The 22,091-nt window shown below is 39.2% G+C and overlaps 1 long non-coding RNA gene across 1 annotated transcript; it reads right to left on the reverse strand.

Annotated features, from left to right (window-relative positions):
- Positions 1-1,403: 1,403 nt before the first annotated feature.
- On the reverse strand, positions 1,404-6,152 carry LOC132318686 (uncharacterized). The gene is made up of 3 exons (XR_009484352.1): positions 6,115-6,152; positions 4,668-4,789; positions 1,404-1,472 (listed from the first exon to the last, which is right to left on the reverse strand). It is a non-coding gene; the product is annotated as an uncharacterized LOC132318686 (long non-coding RNA).
- Positions 6,153-22,091: the final 15,939 nt, after the last annotated feature.

Genomic DNA, 22,091 nt, shown 5'->3' on the forward strand with positions numbered 1-22,091 from the left:
CACTCTGCCAGAAAATTACTGCTTCTTTCTGGCTTAAGTATTAAATCTTATTTTTAATACACGAAATGGTAAATAACCCTGGCAAAGGTTAAAGTAGTTCAGTGGTTGATAACAGTACTAAAGTAATTCTTAACACAGGGTGTAGTTCAGCTATTGGTATAAAGGGCTCACCATCTCTCCTGCCTATTCAAACACACTTGCACTTCCAAACCCAATTTGGTAAATAGCTGGGAGAGGGTTAATATCCCATATTCCAATCTCTATGGTAACAACCATAGAGATAGGAGAAAATGTGGAAATTGTAAGCCGCTAGTAGGGTTACAATACAGTTACTAAACAGAAATTGAGCCACTTTTTGAGGTACCAAGAAAGGTCTGGGGCATCTCTCAGCATCCTGTGAACTTCTGATCATTGTGATCTGTCTCCTGAACTATGGATCATTCTGTGCACCATTATTTTAAGCTGTCACCTATCCAAATGACTGGGAAGCCAATATCAACACTCAACAATTACATTCTTACACACACAACCCCCTCCTAACAATATTCCATCCTTTATCTATAGCTGTCAAAAAGGAAACTCCCTGTTTTTAAGATGCATGCTTAATAAATCCATACCTATAAGAATCATTACGTAATGAAGGTAGGGTGCTAGAGTAAGATTAAAGACCTGATTAAGGCAGTGAGTTAAGAGATAGAATTAGTTCCTCTATAGATTCAGTCACCTTTTCATAAAATAGTTAAATAAAACAATATTTTGTTCTTCTCAGGAGAATTATGAGCATTACTAAAATTTTATAAACATTTTGAAGCTCAGATTTCAAAACTTCCCTAAAATTAGGAAACTAGAGAAGAAAATGAACAACTTACATCAAGCTGCCTTAAAAGAAATAAACTGAACAGCATAAAAGCAAATAAATTAGTACTAGCTAAAGCATTCCCAGATCTCTCACTCCTGCATTCATTTCAGTAGCATTTCATTTAAATGCAGGCATACATATCTGCAAAGTTTAAGCGTCAATCTTTCAAACAGTTCCACATATCTGAACTTCACTCCTCTAAGCAGTGCTACTGATAGAACTACTCATGTGAACAGAGTTAAGCACATGCACAGGACTAAGGCTAAAGCAAGTAATAAAGAAATTAGCTAATGAATTCAGTGTATCACTAACAATTATTTTTGAAAAGTCAAGGACAGCTAAGAAGATAGCGAAGCTTGAGAAATTAACAGCTGAAATATTGGGAGAGGGAGAGAAATTAGGTTATGGCCCCAGCAATTACCCTACAAAAATCTAACTTCAATACCTATTAAATAACAGAATCAATGCTAGGAATTAAAAAATAATAGCGCATCCCCTCAATAACTTAATAGTTACGACAACCACACTATTTTCTCACCCTTCGATGAGTCCTCTTCAGTTCAAGGCTGAAGTTCATGGGTGCTGTGGAGAAGATTACTTGGCAACTGCTCTGCTGTAATTAATCCATGAATAAAGAATGGGCTTCAGTTTTCACAGATACCAGCCAGCACTTTTCACAACCATTAAATCCACAAAAATATTAAAACATTTAGAAGTTACAGTTAGGCTATTCTAGCAAAACTTTACCACGGATCCTAAGTTTAACAACAAATCTTTCTTAAATCCTCAGGGATATGTTCATTATTATGAGTCAGGCCTATAGCTATGTTAGAGTCAGTATTAGAAGATCTGAATGAAATATTGTAAATCCAACCTTTCGACTACACCATTGGTCTTTATGCTACGTTGAGCATTTTAGAGGCTGAAAAAAAAATTGAATTGAAAGTTCGCTATTGAAAAATCAGGAGGTAGTCTACAGTAAAAAAAAAAAAAAAAAATGCTTGGTTCTTCATCTGGAAGTTTATAGGAAAGCTCATAAAGTAGATGCAAATCCTAAGCCAGCACATACTTAATGCCTACAGAAGCATCCCTAGATCAGGTCTATACTGGCAAATTCAGAACTCTGTTTTCACTGTACAATAGTAAATGCTGTCCACTTCAGTCCTTTCTAGATTGCAACCTCTATCATTGCTAGCAGACTGAAATTGCAGAATTAATTAATTCCAAATCCTATATTTGTTAGGATAAATCAGAGACTGAATGGCTACAGAAGGATGTAGAAAACTCATACATGAAAGAGGACATTCAACTGCAGTTACTAGGTTATTAAACTGAAACTTTAAACTTTAACTGATAGCAAATTTACAGAAGAGGTCTGAAGAGAGGCTTAGATGAATCTATAACAGGGATCTAGAAGGCTGGACAAGCATCAGGAGTGAGGAAGGACTCACATTAGAAAAATAAATAGAAAAAATTTTGGAATTCCCACTGGCTGTATGTCCATATGCCACAGAATACCAAAATAATATGTAGATGTGCAATTATTGAAAAGATTATTATAATTACCACATGTGGGTGTATCTTGATGCCCTCCAACTGGTCTAACTCACCTAGGAACTGGTCCAGATGAAGGTAATGGAGTAACATGCAAGTACCCAGGCAAGCCAAAGAACTAAGTAAAAAGTTACACGGTAATGACACAATGCCAGTTTTCATTACAACAAATTCCTCTAATCCTCATAGTTGTAAAATAAATCTTAGAAAAACATAGCAAGGTAATTCGTAATGTAATGTGTGCCTGAGTCAGAAGACAGCCTCCAGCTTTCTAATCATCCCTGACTAGCTATGAGCTTCTGGGCCATTTTGGCAGATAAGTACCTTGCTTTGGTTTTGCCACCTCTCACCTGAACCTAGGCAATTCAGTATATCCAAGCACAAAGTCTGCTGCATGTAGGAAACTCTAAGTACAGGAAGCTGGGGGGATGTCATCTCAGCAATGTGGGTTATTGCACTCTATACTGATTTTCTCTAGAATTTTAAATGACAAATTCAGGATCGCAAGATCCTGCAGGGCCTAAATCCAGGATTCCTAAAGAAATGCCTACTAGGTCTCTAGACTGAACCCAGTTGTCAACAGTTTCCCTCTTCTGACATATGAGAACTTGTGCAACAAGGGGGAAAAAGCTATCATTTCTAGAGACAGAACTTTCTCGGGGCTAGTGCAAGTCTCTGGAATGAATGTGCCTAGGAGCTAAGGGCCATCAGAAACCTAACTACATTTTGCTTGAAGAACAAAACACATTGCTTTGACCTTGCCTCACTAACATAAATACATAACACGTATATGGAAGAAAAGACAGATAAAATAAACGGAAAACATTCAACTGCACATGCTCCTTCCCCTAGCAACAAGCGAACAGATAATATGACAAATGCTGGTCATGTCACTTATTACAGTATGAAGAGATTATCTGACAATATAGTGACACTCTCTGAAGAGAAGAATCTCTAACAGAGGACAGGCACTACTAGAAGGTGTTCAGGTAGTGCTGTAATGAGAACTGTATGAGGGAAGGAGTCCATTATAGAAACTGCAGCTTAACCTCGTATTTGCTACCACAGAAGATAAGACTTCCACCATTCTTATCAGCCCAAGTTGTTTGGAATGGAAGTTTGATCTAAAGAATTGACATCACTTTTGGTGAGGCTCAAAATCCCTTTCTCTCCCTTCTGTCCTCAGCTGTGTTCCTGCTGTGACTTTTTGGCTTCACTAGTCACTGAGGAAACAAACTGATGATCTCCCAGATGCTACAGCCAGAGAATGCAATACCCACCTCGTATTACATGGATTTTTAGACTATAGCAATTGCCTTTCTCACTCGTTGTGATACTCAGTTAAATATTTACCCATTCTGATCCTGAAATTATTATAATTGTGCTTTATTTAACTTAAGAGATATGAATGGAAGATGTAAATCAAGACTATTACATTAGGTTTATGTTTCATGCAGTCCTAAGTAATACTGAGAATAATGATTGTGTAATATCACTATTAGCTTCTTAAGTCCAAAATACAACAGCATAATAATGAAAAGAAGTACTCAGTGTGCTTATACATAATAATATACACTACAGTCTGTACAGGATCGGGGCCTATGTGCATTAAGTACGGCATCTGAGAGCAAGTATTAGTTATTAGGGGATGTAAAAATTTCACTTTCATTAAAAATCTTAATGAAACCTTAGGAATGACATCTGAAAGGACAACAGTGTAATTCATATAAAAGAATACCATGTCCTGTTAAACTGAATGACATACCATCTTCTGTATCTTATTTTTATATTACGGTTGGAAAAATGGGTGAAAAATAATAACTAGAATTATTTTAGGGCAAAACTATACACAATCTAAGCACACAGACGTGGTATCAGCAACATCATAATTTTATATTTTTCTTCACTGCTTTCATTGTTATTTCTACTGCAGAGTGCTCTTTTCACAGGCACATAACCTTCAGAAAAAAAATTTCTAAGACATTTCTTTTCAGCTGAAAGGCACACTTTTTGAAAATTTCACTCATGGTAATTCTAATAAAATAAGAGCAAAAATGTAAATGTACTGCAAATCATTTATATTTTCTCTTTTCTCACAGAAAGGTTTTACGAACTGAAGTTTTTTCATCTGACTAATTTTCACTGAGAACTTGCTTCAAAAAATTAGGAATCAGTTTCTTTAGCAACACCAAACTTCAAATCCAAGGAAAATGTAACAACATAAATGCATAATATTAGCTATGTGATTACTTACATGTTGCCTTGTACTACTTTTTCACTAAAGAGCTCCAGAATTACATATTTTCTGAGTAGCAGTACAGTTTTCGTAGCCATGATGGTCTAAGCTTTTTCATCCCAAAAGCTTGCTGTTTTCAACTGTGTCAGTTGGTTTAAAAAAAAAAAAAAAAGAGAGAGAGAGAAATTACCTCTCCCTTCAAAACTTGTTCTGCTTATATTTTTGTCAGTGCAGCTCTAGAAGGGAGCAGTGGAATCATGAGAAAGCATTAGGCCCTGAGCCTGCTAACGTTCGTCTGCAAGTAGTCCAACTGAGTGTAAGACTAGCTCACAGACGTGAAGGGAAGATTTTGAAAGTCAGTGGGAACAGTGCTCCCAAACTCTCATTATGTACTTTTGAAAATCTTCCCCAAAGTCATGGGAACAACAGCTTGCAGGTTTGAGGCCTCTGCTTTTGACTGCTTTCTTTTCCCTTTTTAAAAGCGTATCAGATTAAAAAAAACACACTGAAGTCAAAAACCCTGAGGAGCTGCTCGCAATGATGCCTTGGGTCTCCCTACAAAGGCAGGGGTCCGCACAGCCCGAGGAGAGCTCACAGGAAAGAATCCTTCAGCAGCCAAAAGTCAAGTGCAGACTAGTGGTTCGGGCGGCACTGTAGCCTGCCTTCCCTCCGCGGCTTTCCGCAGCTCGCAGCCTCCATCTCGGTTTCCCCATCTGTGAAATGGGGATAGGAGCACTAACCCAACTATCAGGTACCTTATGATCAGTCGCAACGTGGGGCAGAGGGGAGGGGGCGTGCGGCGTGAAAATGAAAGTTCACGTTTTCCCCTGAGCACTGCGAGCAGCTGAGGCGGGAGCGCTCTCAGAGTTGAACCTCGCTCCGTCAAGTTCCTCGGAGAGATATTTTTTTTCAAATGACCAGCGTACGGCACTCCGGGCCCAATCTGCCCTGAGATGCGCCCACACAGCACCGCTCAGCCGCGCTCCGCCAGAGGCTGTTCGCGAGCCCGGGCGGGGGCGGGGAGGGGTGGTGGTTGGGGCGGGGGGGGGGGGGGGGGGGTCGCCGGGCCGCTGCCGCCGCGGCGGGCGGGAGCCGGGCCGCTGCCGCGGAGCCGGTGCGGCGGAGCGCGTGAGGCGGCGGGAGGGGGAGGGGGAGCAGCGGCTGCCAGGGCGGGATCGGGCCCGCGGGCTGCCTCCGCGCGATGGGGGCAAGCGCCGAGCGCTTCAAACCCTGCGGCTTCGGCGGGGTGCGCGGCTGGGGGGGAAGGGGGGGGGGGCTGGGGGGCTGCAACCTGAGCAGTGCGGGAGCCGCGGGGGTCCTCGGAGGCGCGGGGGGGGCCGGGGGGGAAGGCGCTCTTCATATTTTCCTCAGGTCCTCTGGCACACAACCCCCTCCCCCCGCCGGCTTCCTTTCCCTACCTTCCCAAAACGCGCTGCCCACCCCCCCACCCCCCCGGCGCCTTTACCTTGACAAGTCCGCGGGGCCGGCGGAGGTCTCGCTCCCCCTCTCTCTCTCTCCCACACACATCTCTAACGCGCCACCTCTCCCCCATGGGCCGGGACTCCGGGTGACATTTCTCTCTCTCTCTCTCCCTCTCTCTCTCTCTCTCTCCCTCCCCCCCCTCCTCCTCCCCCCCCCCCCCCCATTAGTGGCGGTTGGGTTGGTAGCGCGGGAGCGCGCGCTAGCGGGGAGGGCGTGGAGCGCGCGCTGGCTGCGAGCGGGGGGGGGGGGGGGGGGAGGGGCAGCATTGACAGCGAGCGCCGTGTCCGTAGCGCTGCCTCAGCCCGAGCGGCTCTCCCCCCGCGCGCCCCCCCTCCCTTCCCGGCATGCCCCAGGGCAGCGGGGCTGGCTCTAACGAATTTGAATGAAGAGCCCTGCTCTTTCGGCGCCATTTTCGAGTGATGCCCGATCGCATCGCTGCCGCGGGGGAGCCGCGGCTCGCGGGACCGCCCGCCGCCGCGCCGGCTGCCGCCAAAAGTCACCTCCCTCCGCTCCCCCCTCTCGCCGCTGCTACCACCGCCGTGCTTCGGAGCGGGTGCCGCCACCGGCATAGGCGGTAAGAGCCGGGGGGACCGGGCGCGGCTGGGGCAGAGGGAACTGGGCGGGCGGGGGAAGCCCCTCATCGGAAAACGGGGGCAACCTGTACCTCGTCGCCGCCCGGAAAAGTCGCCTCAGGAGCCCGGCGGGCAGCGGGCGGGAGGCTCCCGGAGGCGGTGGCAGATCTCGCCGCTGGCTGCTGGGCGGATCTGTCACTCGCTTCCCTCAGCCTCAGAGGGTGGGAACGGGCGGGAGCGGCTGCCTCCTCCGACAGGTAACCCCGCTTCCCCGGGACGGCGGCGGGCAGCATCTCGCCCAGGCGGGGATCCCGGGAGCCCCGCTTCCCACCCCGGGCGGCTCGCCCCGGGGGAGAGCGGCGCGGAGACGTGTGGGGGGAGCTCGGGGCGGGCGGGAGGCGCGGGACAGCCGGAGCGGAGGGTCGCGCAGCGGCCCCGGTGCGCGCCCCGCTCTCCCGTGACATGACATGACAGGCTTTCCTCTGATCTCCCCCCGCTCCTTACCACCCCCACCCCCCTCCGCGGATCCCTCCCTCCCGCCTTCTCCCCCGCCTCTCCGCCGTGGAAATTTCGGGGCAGCGCTCGGGACACGGCGGCTCCGCTTCCCGGCTCTGCAGCAGCAGCCAGGATGACTTCCCCACTTACATGTACATCTCCCTTTTTCGCCCCCCGCCCCCCCCCCCTCCCCGCCTCCTCCTTCCTCTCTCCCCGTGTTTTCGTAACCCGGATTAATGCCCCTTCGCTCTTTCTCTTCCCCCTCCCTTCTCCCCCCCCCCCCCAAATAAGAGGACAACCTTCGTTTTTTTTCTCCGCTTGTTTCCTTTCCATGTTAGCAGATTAACTTCTCTGTTTAAGCGCTTTCTCCACCTCCCACTTAAGCGCTTAATTTCCCGTGTCACGATATCGGAGCCGCCTTTAGCAGAAACCTGGGTGACGGTTATGCTGCCACACGCTATCACATTTATCATCTCTGTCCCTTTGGGTATTAACGAAGGACCAAAGTGCTCCGCATCGCGTATTGCACAGGGCTATTTTTTTCCCCCTCAGCGTTAAAACGCGAGTTTCCTTCCTGAACTAGAGGGGGGAAAACATAATCCGAGGCCATTTGAATCGTGCCAGCTATTTGTAGGTGTTTTTCCTCTCCTCCCACACACCCCAAAACCGAGTAAATACCCTCCCCGCAGACAGCCCAGCCTAATACTGTGATCAGAGCTGGCCATTCACCTCCTCTTCTCCGCCTACAAAATTCTCTGTCTCTGTCACCCGGGTCGCTATTTGTCATTGGCTTAGCTATTTTTTGGTGGCTGTTTCTATGTCATTTCTCGGTGGCCAGCAGCTCTCGGTCTCTCGTAGCTGTAGAAGCGCGATCGTGCTTATTGTGATAGGCGCCGAAATCGCTCTCGCAGTCTATCTGCTGAGCGATTCCCCCGCCGCACACACATAATGTGCGACACGGTGCCTTTTCCTCCACGACGCCGTTTAACCCTCTCGGGGCCGGGTTTGGCGTGGGCGCTCGCGTTTCGGAGTTGCGCGCACAGACACAAGACATCTTTTTGTCGTGGCGGTTCCTCGGTGGGAGCGCGGGCAGGGACAACACCGTGCGGCGGGGTGGGGAGCTCCATAGCGGCGCGGTAAGCTCAGGCGCTGGCAGGCCAGCGGGCTCCTTCCCGGCTACAATTTCTAGCGTTACTTTTTATTCCTCTTCCTACTTCCCTCTTCACTTTCGGCCGCCCGACCTTTTTTTTTTTTTTTGGTTGTTTATTTTTTCCGGAGACAGGAAGGCGTATGGATATTTTCCCCGATGCCGTGTGATCGGCGGGCGCTCGGGGCTGCCGTCGAGCTGGCGGGTGCGCAGGATGCGCAGCGAAGGCAGCATCGGGCCCCCGTTAAGGCGCCCGTTCAGCAGCGACTGGACCGGCTGCTGCCCCCCCTGGTTGGCTGTGGGGACGCGGTGCTGGGGCTGGGAGGTTGGACCGGGTCACAGCCTTTCCCCGCTCCTCTCCCCCCCCCCCCCGCCCCCCCCGCCCTCCCCCCCCCGCCCATCCCTCCGCGGCGTTCAAAGCCAGAACCGGCCGCCTTGCGCTTAGCACCCTCGCCACCGAAAATAACGAGTTAACCGAAGAACGTAGGAGGGACGTAGAGAAGAGTTGGGGTGCAGAAGTGCTGTACAAAAGATTTCTGTGTACATGGCTGAGAGCGAGTAGTCTTAAAGTGAAATGCAAAACTTAGCGTTTCCAGCATGGCAACTGGACTGTGATTCAAGGTATTTTCTGTGTAACGCAGAAATACAATAGTTCAAGGAGGTTTTTCTGCCTCGAATCCTTAGTTTCCCTGGATTCTTTTAATCCAGTACACAAATTACACTTTTTCAGTCCTTTTTTCTTGGGACTAGCTGCTTCGTTTGTCTCTGCAGTTTATACCTTTATGCCCTGATAGCTAGAAAATTCAGTTTAATCACTGAAATTGCGATACTAGTTAAGATCCTATTGAAATTTAGCACTTCTTTCTTTAGATTTGCGTCATTACTTTCAGAGTGTTTTCAGAAACGTTTTTAACAGTTAGTATGGGAATGTGCACAAAGCTGTTTCATTGTAGCTGTGTATACTTTGAAATATCAGGATTTGAAAAGATTTACACTATTCAACAGTGGAAGTGCACTCACAGACACTGACTTTCACTTTCAAGGAAATAACTGTCCTGACTCACAGCTAATTTAGGGGGGAAAAAAATCTATAATTCAGTATTGTACAGGTGCGTATGCATTTTTTCCCACTATTTGACAGTCATGTTCAATAGCATGCAATTTATACCTATTTTTCATTTTAATTAAAAACTGTGCTTAGCACATATCTGAGTACATAAAACAACTGTTCTTTTCAGCTTTTTTATTTCTCAGCTGCACCATTCCCATATTTTACAATTACATAAAGGTGGGTGTGGCTAAAATGAAAGCAGTAAGCAATCTAGTATCAATATACAGTGTATGTTAAGTAGGTTTTCCTTTCTTATATTTGATGTACTCCTCATTTGGGGGTATTTTGGAGAAAAAATCATGTAGCTTATATAGACCATTGTAGAACTGCCTGCATTTTTCACCTTAGTTAAAATGTCAAACATTAACTGGGATTACTTGGCCCTGGAAAAGTTACATTCAGAGGAAATATCAAATGAACTTAAAGATCTAAACATATATTTGTATTATATCAATAAGTGAAAGTTAAAGTTCTGTGCTTAATAGAATATTGCTTAGGTATACCATGTACCATAGTGTGTGTATTTTTTTTTTAAATTTGTTTCTTTTCAGTCTAATCTTTTATCTTGATTCTTAGGAAAAACATCCAAATAAGCTTCAGTTGTCTTTTTTTTTTTGTTTGTTTTGGGGTTTTTTTTGTGTTTGTTTTTAAGCCCACTAAGTTGTACTGACAGTTTCCAAGAGGTAGCCTTTCATTTTATGGATATAAATCTACTGAAGTTTGGACTAACTCTGAGATTTTTAATTTTCAGAAATAACAGTAATTTGAAAGTGTGACTATATATCTATGTGACTTTTTCATGTGTTAGATTAGTGTTACATAGGAAGCTTATCGTAGTAACATTTTAAAGGCAGACTGTATATACGATAACCAGGTGTCATGGGGTTCTTTTTCTGTTTGTTTGGTTGGTTTTTTTGCTTAGCTTCTGGAATTCTGAACTTCTTACTATCCCATCCAAAATCATGGAAGGAATTTTGCTGCTAAATTGTAGTTTTTATTTCCTTAATTATCCTTATGACTAGTAAGTCAGATTCTGTAGTGAAGTACAACTGGGACTGCATACACACTACCTGTGTATGTACACCCTGCCTGTGAACACTGTAGGGAAGGAGCACATCTCATCCATCTTGAATGTCAAAAGCCATCCTAACAGGTGTATCAATGCTTTTCTGTAACACTTGTACATGTGTACAAGCACACAACCTTTCTTTACATAAAAAGTAGTCATGTAACAGTTAGCATGTCTTTTACAGGACCTTACTGTTTTTGTTATTGGCATTGGGAAGCAATTAACTGCTGAATATATAAGGGACAACTGAGAAGCTTATCACTATATTTTACGAATATGCTGCAGGTATTCTGTTGTGTAGATTCAGTCATCCACCCACACCCAAAGGCCCATTGCAAGTCATTCCAGTAATTTACATTCATTACAAACTGTCAAAGGTAGAGCACATCTTGGACTAGTTTTAATTGTGAAAGAAATAGGGAATGAAATTGTAGGCTTTTGTGTACAAAGAGAAAACTATATTTATGATAAAGTTTGTAAAACTAAAAATAACCTTATGTACACCAATAAGTTCTCCACAGATTTTTTTTTTAATTTTTTTTTTTTTTTTTTACACATAGAGATTACTACAAGTTCTAAACACTTAACATCTAGCACTGGAACCTGATCTCAAAAATTATGACCTTTTCTATTATCAGTAATACTTGAAAAATTTTGTTTTAACAGGATGTCCAAATTCCTCTTGTACATAGTCCTCTGTGACGCTTCTCACAGCCATCTATTTCTTTTAATAGAACTAGTAATGTATTTTAAAGATATAAAAAAAAAAAATATATGCCCCACAAATACGAAGGGGACATCAGGCAGAGTGGAGATGTGTAGCCACAGATGTCCGGTAACTTTTTTTACTCAGTGAAAATGTTACTTTGCAATTTTATTTTTGTTTTGTGCATTATTGGCAGGAGTTACGTAGAATTTTAGGTAACTGGTGTGTTAATACATAACAAGCTAGGTAAGTTAGGTTTCCAAAGGAATCTCTTTATTGAAAAAGGTCGTAATTTTGGATACTGGACAATTTCAGAAATGGTTAGAATGAGCTAGGTATAAAAATTTCTGCCCGTGTTTAATAAGGTGTAAGGCAGTGACTGATTTTTTTTTTTAACCCTTTATTGTAAGTTTTAAAAATACATAATTTCTAATAAAAAAACTTTGGGCTACATCTATTCACTAGACAGTTGATAGTACCACAATTGAGGAATACTTTTGATCTTAGCTTCGTATGTTGTTGTGTGAGAACTCCAGCAGGCTCGCACAAATATTAGAGGAGGGTAGCAGAACTTGAGCTCTAGTGCAGCTAACACTTAAAGTTTGGCAATTTTTTACTTTAATATTTCCATCTGATAATATTTTAGGGTATTATTTAAAAAAACAGGTTCTCTTTACAGAGAATACTAAATTTTATAACTTCATATAATTCTAAACACTTTTCCATATCTCGGTAATGAACAGTTGCTAGTGTATAAGGATGACCTCACACACACACATTTATTACCACATACACAACAGTAGAAACTGTAAATTATGTACATTTAGCTTTATTTTGTGAAAAGTTTCCCAAGATGTTGTCTTAAACTGAAGACAATATTGTTATATTCCTCAAAACTGAAAAATAGCAGTGACTTTCAGTGATCGTTATTAATGTCTAAAGGAAACCACTGTTAGAAATAGGACCCCCCCATCCCGTGACTATTCAGTTTGTTTTCAGACACTGCAATGAGTGTATCCACAGTAAATAGATTATTAATAAACTTTTCAACATTGAATCTAGTTGCAATTAATTATTTTATTTAGCGTGAACTAAAATTCACTTGAAGATTTGGTCTGAGAAAAAGATAATTACACATCGAATAGGGCTTGAGCTTGTATTTTCATTTTAAAAGTTTTTATGTAAGTCCAGTTTTAATATTATCTTTAAGTATGTTAAATCTCAATATAAGCATGGGGGGGGAATTTTCAGAAGAACTTTTGTGTTTCTGGTTTAAGAACAGAAACTGTTTTTTAAAAACGTGAAATAGAAGATGTGTAGAATACATGAAAATAAAGACAAATTCCTTTTTCTTGTTAAAGCAGGGTGCTTATTATAGTTCCATAGCTGTGAGGGGGGTTTTAGTATTTTCTGGAATACACTTAAAGAATAAAGAACAAATTTATGGAAATATTTGTAAACAGGTGACCTGATCTAGGCATCTGCTACTCATTTATTAGGCATAGGATGTATCTTGTCATGGTATCTGCAGTGAAAAAGTCAAAATAAATTTAAGAATTTGGCTGTGTGAATGCATTGTTTCCTCCAGTAGATATTTGACTATAGTTACTACCTTTATCAAGTTATACTTTGTTCTTACCTGATCGTGGCTAATTACTCTCATAGCTTTTTTTAAGTTTTAAAATTTTATTTCATCTCTCAGAGTATATTATATCACTGTAATATTTCCATTATATGTTTTAAAGTAGCTAATATTTGTAGGCTACATTTTAGTAAAGGCAATAATGGTACTGCCTTGAAGAGCAAAAAAAAATTGTAGCTCCTTAAAGAAAAACACTAGAAGTTAAATACTTACCAGTCAATAGCATATTTTAGGAAATATGAGAGTAGTCATCACACATCCATTAAGCAATTTATACTTACCTGTTTGCTTGTTTGAGGGTGGAGGGAGACATTGGGGGCAGGGGGGAGGGTGTACAACACCCAACACCCCCACCCCCCTTTTTTTTTTTCCCCTTCCTCTTACTTTCATCTTAAAATGCTGCGGGAAGAATGAAAGCAGAAACATGCTAATCTGATTTGTTTCAGGAGGCTTCTGATAATAAAGAGGCATATCACAGGTGTTCCTAATCAAGTCAGTTTGGTTAAAAAAAAATAAGTATTTTTAAAATTAGGATTTCCTGTAACATAGACAATGCAAGGGTCAAGCCGATGACCTACATCTATGTTTGGGGATCAACCATGAAACTGTGAGTGTTGGAAATATGTTATAATACATGACATTTTTATTGCAGGTTTCGACCTTTCAATAGAGAGCTGATTTTGGAGAACGGCTTACTCCTGTGATTGAAAAACTCTCTGGAAGGTTGATGGAGCATGAGCATGGTATATATTATATTAACATTTCTATTATTACATATGTTCTTTATTTTAAAAAATGTGTACAGTAGTATAACTTATTCAGATTATTCAAAATAGGCCAGTTCTGCTGGGTTTATTCAAGATTTTTTTATTTGTTAAAGTAATTCTTCTTTACACTCCTTCTGTAAAATTATAAAAGACTCAGTAAAAGCATTAGCACAAGCTGTGCTCAGAAGGAAATGAAGTGGCCAAAAATATGTATAAAAAGCTGAGTTTGCAACAGCCTTGATCACTGGAGTTATATAAATTCTCTATATAGTATTGTTCTCATATTCTTGTCTTGGGAATTACTCCAAATGCAATGTTGCTAATCCAAAACCAAAGTATGGATGATATATATTTTTAAATAACTTTACTTTTTTGTTGGGAGGGTGTGTTAAAGAATAGAATAGAGAGCTAGCTGAGTGGATTTCAAGGTACTGTGCAAAATTTGTTTTTAAAGGCAGTAATAAACTAGCTACCTGACAAGCAAAGAAGCAGAAAACAGGAAAAAATGGTCTTCAGAGCCCTCCATCTGTACCAGAATAGTCAGAAAATTTATTTATTTTATCTATTTGTCAGTAAATAGTTATATATAGTAAAATGGTGAACACTTAAGAATAATTAATATGGACTATGCTCCACTCATATTGCAAGTCCTGCTTTGTACTAAAAGTACCAATTTGGCTGAAACTGAGAAATCCATTCAGAGTAATCATAACCTATCTACTTGTATATGAATAATCTTAACTAACCATTTACATAAACAATTGAAATTAAAACAGTAACTATTCTTGGATTGAGTAAATTTGTTTAAGTATTACACAGAGTAGTAAAAACTGTAAGACTTTATCTTCAGCAAAATATATTACAGTGCAACAAATTTTATGAACATGTCGTGACTTTAGCAATTCCAGCTTTCAGCTGGAATCCAGTTTTTATCCTTAATCAAATCTGTCTGTCTTCAAGAGCACGTTTTTTTGTAGGAAGTAATTGTACCATAAAATAAGAGAAGTTTTTAAAAACCCAAATTTTTAGATTACCCCAGCAACTGCTAATTTATACCAAGCAAATCCAGTGAGGTGTAAATTTCATATTTCCTCATTGTTGTAACTAATGGCTAGTGTAACTGAAGAGTTGCTGGCTTTTACCAGTAATTCACCTCCTGTTATAGAAGTATTTGTGGCAGGCATGTTCTGAATATATTTTTTCATATAATACTATGATTTTAGAGTAGTTTAGAGTTCTTATGGAAAATTATCAGTTGAGAAACAAAATGTTGAATACAGAAAGTGTAGGAAGTGAAACATAACTTTATATAAGCTTTGTAGTTTGTGATTAGTGAGTAGCTAATTCTTTAATTTTTAATCTTTTCTTTCTTTCTGTGACTAAAAATCACAGTGAAAGTATTTTTATTAATGCTGTAACAGTGTTCGGGTAACATGCCTAATATGCTCACAAATAAATAAATATTTCACAGTCTGTCTAGAAACTCTGCTCCGAATGTACTGCATTTCTGGGTTTTTTTTTTCCTTTTTTCTTCTAGTTCTCTTAGGAATATCACAGAACACCTCTTTGAATTTGTTCATTCTTTTTTGGGTTTTCTGTACAAAAGCAATTACATTCTTATTAATGAAAATCAGGATTATATTGCAAGGCAAAGGTATCTAAGGCTCCCTTGTGACATATTTAAAAGGTGAAAGTTTGATGGAGTGTTCCTTGGTCTGACACAAGTTCCGAGTATTTCTCATAGATTCTTATTCAGCAAAAAAATATGGTTTCTGGTTCACAACTGTAAATCAAAGGGATTTTAAATTTAGGGCCTAATCCTGCAAACTTTTAAATACACAAGTAGTCCTAATGACTCACTGCCATGAATAAGGATTTGCAGAATCATGTTCTCATTAGATGCAAACTTTATTTCCTTTAATGAATAAAAGATATTAAAGTATTTTGAACTTTGAGACAAATCTAAATAATTTTTACAAAGTCCAAAGAGAAGAGTTTTGCAGTAATGCAATAATTGAGTCTTACTTGTTTACAAGCTCAAATATCTTTCAAGAGTGCTGCAGTTGTCAGTTATCATTAGAATCTATTTTCTAAGTGTTGATTGGCTCTAGAACATTTTTATGCTGAAATTTGGCCCATATTAATTTTTTTTTTTGAACTGTTTTGTATTTGGTGGTCAGCATGGCTGTTTCATGGCCCAAAGAGTAGGTGAAACTTTCAAGGGAGATATGGGGTGTGTTTGTTTTATTTTCTTACTCTTAGCTTCTGCTATTGTAGTTCTTATTTAGCAAAACTACCATTTATTTTGTTGGAAGCTGAGTCTGAAATAAGGGCTGCAGTGCTGGCCCGTTAAAAATTGTTGGTGTGGCTATTGCAAATTGTATGCTTGACTTCGTAAACTGTTTTGCAATATCTAATTGTAATGAGGCTGAAAAGAAAAAAATGTACAGACTTTGCTGAAGTGCTTCTCATGTGTAACTTTCATCGCCACTTTTACAATTTGCACTATAGGTATACACTTGGGGCTCTAAAGACCTTGTTGACTGAATCCTAATTCGAAAGCTCACAATGCATGCTTATTGCTCATCTAAAAGAACTGTTGCAGATTACTTTGTGAACTCATCTATGCTTTCTTTAGGGACTTCTCTTGCTTTTCAAAGGCAACTTAAATAATTTTCCTGAAAGAGATATGTAGCTATAAATGCAACCCATGGCTAGTTATTACAACACATGTAAAATCAGTCATTGTTTGACACCCTATGATATCTTAGGCATGTCTGTTTTAAGTTTTGAAATCTGAAACAACTGAATTTTCTGGGTTTTGTTAGTTTAAACTAGATCCAGCCCTAACATTATTTTAAAATGGAGTTTTGTATACTATTAGATTTAAATAGACATTAACTTTTATTACTAGATTAGACATTTAATGAAACATGTATATAGGAAGGATTTAAGACTGGTTACTTACACCTCATTTTTCCTTGTCTGTTGATAAAATGGTCTTGCAAGGCAATAGGAAAAGAAAAACAAATTACATACAAATTCTTTAGGAAAAATAGTTGAAACATGCTAATTGGGATATTTAAATGCTTATTCTTCTCACTCAAATGCAAATATATGAAATAAGGTATTGCCCTTTTTCGTTATTATTTATTTATTTATTTCAACAAAAAACTAAATAGAAATTTATGTAAACCCATACATTTAAGCTGTGGGTGGGGGAATGAGAAATCTAATCAGACTTCTTAAATGTTCAACTACTGTATTGATGGCTTGTTAAGCCACCTTCTTTTAGACTGCTGTTCACACACTAACATGAAAGCAACTGCATCTTCACACATGCCCTTTAATTGAGTAGTGTGTTTGAATAAACCACTGTTTCTAGCTTTGTTAATTTTGAATTTATTTTAAATACATGGATATTCACAGCAAATTTTTTTTTAAGTTTGTAGGGGGCAGGATTTCTTTTTTTCAGAGAACAAGTTTTCTCTGTTACATTATTTTAAATTTTTACAGCAATCTTTTGAGAAAATTAGTGGGTTTTAGCAAAATATACTGCTAAGATAATATATTCAAAGCAAGAAATCAGCAATATCTATTTTTTAAATTTGTGCAGTACTTAAATCTTAGTAATGTGCAAATATCTCTAAAATATTTACACCTTTCCATTAACCCACCAAATTTTAAGGGCTTGCTTTTTTACTTCCTGTGAGTGTCCTATGGGTTTTTTTGTTTTGTGGGTTTTGTTGTTTTTTTTAAGCCTTCAGGCCAAAGATTTTAATTATTTTATCCATTCACTTTTTAGCTGATATGAAGAGTGACTTTTTTTTTAAGTTCCACCTCTCCCCACAGAAGGAAATGGATTTAAGTATTAATATGAAAGTGAACGTAAACATTTTGAAAGTATTGTAATTATGAACATGATTGTGATCTTCCCAACTTTAACTGGTAATTTCCTACTTCAAAATAGATATAGCATAATATAAGTCCCTTTTAGATTTAGACAGAATTTCCAGTGCATGCAGTGGATCTGATAAATAAAAAATATTTGCTTTAGAATTTCTGTATTCTTTTGGACCAAAATTTTCTCTTGGTAGAATGGGTAGATACTGTAGTCTTAAGTGTATTGTTACTTTAGTAATTCTGAAAACAGTTTGCTTCCTCCTGTTACAAGCTAGTCCATACTTCAGTCAGGATCAAGAATTAGAAAAAGGAGGATGCTCCATCTGTTGTGAAACGTTGTAATGGCTCTTATGAGAAAGTCTATCTGTAAATCAAAATATATATTCAAAAGTCTATTGCAGAACAGAGTTCTCTGTTGATACTGTCACACTTATGTCAGTATCTTGCACAGGCAAAAAACCTCCATGTCAAAAAGAATGGTTATGTACTGGTTACCCTGTGCCCATGCTCTCCAAAACCAAAATATTTTTTCCAGGTTCTCAGGAGAAGGGAGAATAAAGCTTTTAATGCCAGGCACAGGAGTTATACAAGCTGCAGTCAAATGTGTATTTTCTTCATCTGTTTTATCACCTAACTCTAACAATATGTTTCAGTTCTCAGGCAGAGTGAGTGTTAGTTAGGGATTGTAGTTCTGTATGACCAGAGTATTTTTTTTAAACAAAAGGTCATATGCTCATCTTTAACGCTATATACGCGGAACTCCATAGCCTGTATGATATGCAAGTGTTACTAACATGTTCTCCATACTTCTTTAAGTCCTGAATTCGTGGCCTCTCTAATCAGTTCAAGAGCAGATAAAATACAGTTTGAAATAAACTCACAGGAAAATGCTTGCACTTTTCATTCTCGAATTACCAGGTTTAAAATCTGGATCTTCATTTGCATGGTGCCTGTTTTGCATCCAGGTTTAGAGTGTAACTAGGGAGACTCTTGAATTAGCTGTGAGAGAATAATTCCTTCCAGGGTATTAGTACTGCTAGCCTGTGTTCTGTTTTTACACCAGCAACTCTTCAATTTTCATTAAGGTTTTGATCCCAGCTATGTCACTGGAATTACAGCGAATTTGCCTGTGAATACTGAGTGTTTGTTTCAGAAGTTGATATTTTTGTGAAACTGCATAAGAAACTAAGAGAAATATAAAATACAAGAATGTTCAGAAGTTAGCTCTTAAATTTATTGTCTTTTTTTTTTTTTTTTTGCTATTTAGATATATAGATTTCTTCTTGCATTTTTGGTGTGTAATACTTAATTTGCCAACCTCACAGTCCTCTGACCTGAAAGTGATCATTTGAAATGCTGTTCAAACTTCTTGTTTGTTTTATTTTTAGATTAATATAACTTATATTGCTGACCCACTTTCCATTATGTAAAAACCTGAACAGAATTTATCATTGAGGTAGGAATTCATGAAGGCTAACACTAGAGGGCAATTCAAAGCAGCAGCTTACCCCAGAACAGTTACGGGTGCCTGTGGCCCTGTGTTGAAAAAGAGGGAGCCTATGGAGACTTTCCCAGGGTCTCCCCCGGGCGAAAGCTGCTCTTTGTGATTACCCTCCTAAATCATTTATTTAACTTGCTTTCATATCCTTGAGTGCCCCACTGAATGAGGAGGAAGTTAAGCCAGTTCTTATGCTTTGCTGAATTAGAAGTTAAGAAATATCTTCCACAGTGTCTTACCTCACTCACTCTTGCCACTGTCAAAAAGGCATAACTTATTCAGTGGTGGTTTTTTGTTTGTTTTTAATTTGCTCTCATGTGCTACATTGAGCCCTTTGTCTGAAAGATACTGTGGTTTGGGAGGTAGGGTAACATTGCACTGAAACTTAAATGCCTTTTGTTAAGTATCAAGGAAAATGGAATATATCGTGAGTAAAATATATTCTTACAAATTTCTTAGAAAATACTGCAAAATTATGCAAATTAATAAGACAGTATAAATAATTCTTTTCGTTTTTTTTAAAAAAAAAAAAAAACGAAACAACAAAAAAAACCCCAAACCACACCACAAACAGGATAAGGCATCAGACAGGTACTTCGTGTCCATAATTTTATCAAGGAAAATATAATGTATCAAATTTAAAAAATAAAATAAAAATTAGTTGAAGATAAGCAATCAGGTGCTGTATTTAATATTTACCTGAGGAGGAGAGGTAATTTGTGTATATTGTGCACAATTTAAACAATTTATGTAACAGTGCATTATGTAATAAATTAGTTTTCACAGTTGCGATGTTCATTATAGATTTACAGAACATCCTGAATGCTTGTAAATAATAACCTGTAATGCAAATGGTGATGTCATGGTTCTTGAAAAGCACTCAAGAGTTCTTATTTTAGCAATGCAAATTGTCTCATTATATTGAAATGTATGCACCCAGCCATGTAAATGCTTGTGCCACAGTACAAATTTCAACACAAGAGCATTTTAGAAGTGTGTGTGTTTATACCTATCTCTCTAATTTTATATATGTATATATAATGTATTATTATATATTTTATGTGTACTTCTATATAAAAAAGCTAATCTAAGATTAAAATGGCATGATTGTTCCAACACGCTGTACCATTTTTTCAAGTAGTGTTATCCTTGCATTCTGTTAGACGTTTGTAGTAAGTTGTGCAAAACTTATTCTTGCTTTAACTGCTCTCACGTTTTGGGGGGTTTTTATAAAGAATACTTACTTACAATCACTCTGGCACTGCCACAAATCAATAGAAATACTACAATGCATTGTTACAGTAAACATTTGCACCTGTTTTCTGCAGGTCTGATCAGCAACTCCAGTGCAATTTGAAAATATGTAATCTGCTGGCAATGGTGTGCCCAACCTTAATCGGTGCTGGAGCCTTTGGAAGAGAGATTTTGTCATCACACAGTATATAGTCCAACAATGAGTGACCTTGATGAATCTGTGAAAGAAGAAAATAGTTTTCTCACTTCTTAATTTTCAATATGCATAAAAGAAATTCCACATGTGCCTTTTTTTTTTTTAACCCTCTGAAGTTGTTAGATTCTCTGGGTTTTAGGGGAGGGTTTTGGGTTTGTTGGGGGTGGGGTGTTGAGGAATTAGTTGATAATCATGTACAGTGATAAGGAGGCCTTAATCACACACATGAACTCTTGATTTTGAGAATGTGAATTTTTTAAGCTGATAATCTAGCTGAATAGTCAAGTGCTTAAACCAAGCATACATGTAAGCTTTTAAGAAACTGAATCCTTAGTCTTTTGCAGGTAAGACACTACCAATTTAAGAATAAGCATTTTCATGACAACATGACTCTTGTCTCCTTTTTTTTTTTCCTTTTACCAGCTTGATTTTTGGCCCTAAATCAAAGATGTAAGTTCTGTCATTAAGTTAACATTAAGGCTGTCTTCAGAATTTTGTTTATTTGAACGAAGCAAGAACAAATGTGTAAGTACCACCCATGTGCAGACCAGTATTGCAGTATTGGTTTGTTCTATCTTTAAGCAGGTGGTTTCATGTGGCAGGCTGGAAGAGAAACTCTTTTTCTTCCCAGCTTTTGACAAAAAGATGACGCATATGACTCAGAATTAGAAGGGGAACTCTGCCAGTTTGCATCAGTTCCTTAACTTGCGGGCTGCTATTCACCACAAGGAAAATCAGTATACTCGCACCAGTCCTTCTTGAGAGATGAGGAGTAATCATTTCCTTCAGAAAGTGTAGGATGATTGGAGTAGGCTTTTCATATATTACACTAGGCTTTTCCTATAATAAGATATTTTTTGATTGTATTAAATTTTTAGGAAGAAAAAAACCCATAATGTTCTTAAATGTTACATTTAATGCTTAAAATAGGAATCAGACATATTATACCTTAATGCAGAGTAAAAGTAAAGGAATCTGCTTCCTTTTGAAAAGATAAAACTTCTGTTTTGCTGGCACTGAAACTCAAAAACTGTTGTAGATCTCCACAGTCAAAAGGTAAGTTTTTATATTTTTTTAACCTAATTCCACATATCTGAATCTCCAGTTCCAGCTTTTAAGTAACTTAGTAGGACTGGGAAAAAAATAAATATAGTAACTTTGAGAGCAGAAGCCATCTGTTTTGAAGGGGAAAATAATTACTTAAATAAGAAAGATCTGATTTTCAAAATGTCATGCTTTAGACCTGCTGCAAAAGATAATGCACAACATAGTGATAATTCCAATTCTTTCATGTAGGTTTGGGTTATGATGGAGAGAGACTTCTTGCAGTGCTGGTAATTGCTCAAAGAACGTACTGTGAACTAGCCTTTTATTTAAAAAAAAAAGGTCATATGCTAATTTTTCAGAGATTCATGTCGTCTTTTTGGTTTGTGGATATTTACTAGACAGTTTCATAGGGCTGAGAGTACAATTTTGATTTTTTTTTTTTTACTACTAGTGTGCTTTAGGTATTGGATTATAAATCTTTTTCTTAATATATTAACTTCTAGTTAATTCAGCATGGTTTTACTTTAAGCTTGTTAGTGAAATATTGAAAATC

Source organism: Gavia stellata, chromosome 1 (genome assembly GCF_030936135.1).
Source record: "Gavia stellata isolate bGavSte3 chromosome 1, bGavSte3.hap2, whole genome shotgun sequence".
In the NCBI taxonomy this organism is placed as follows: Eukaryota; Metazoa; Chordata; class Aves; order Gaviiformes; family Gaviidae; genus Gavia; species Gavia stellata.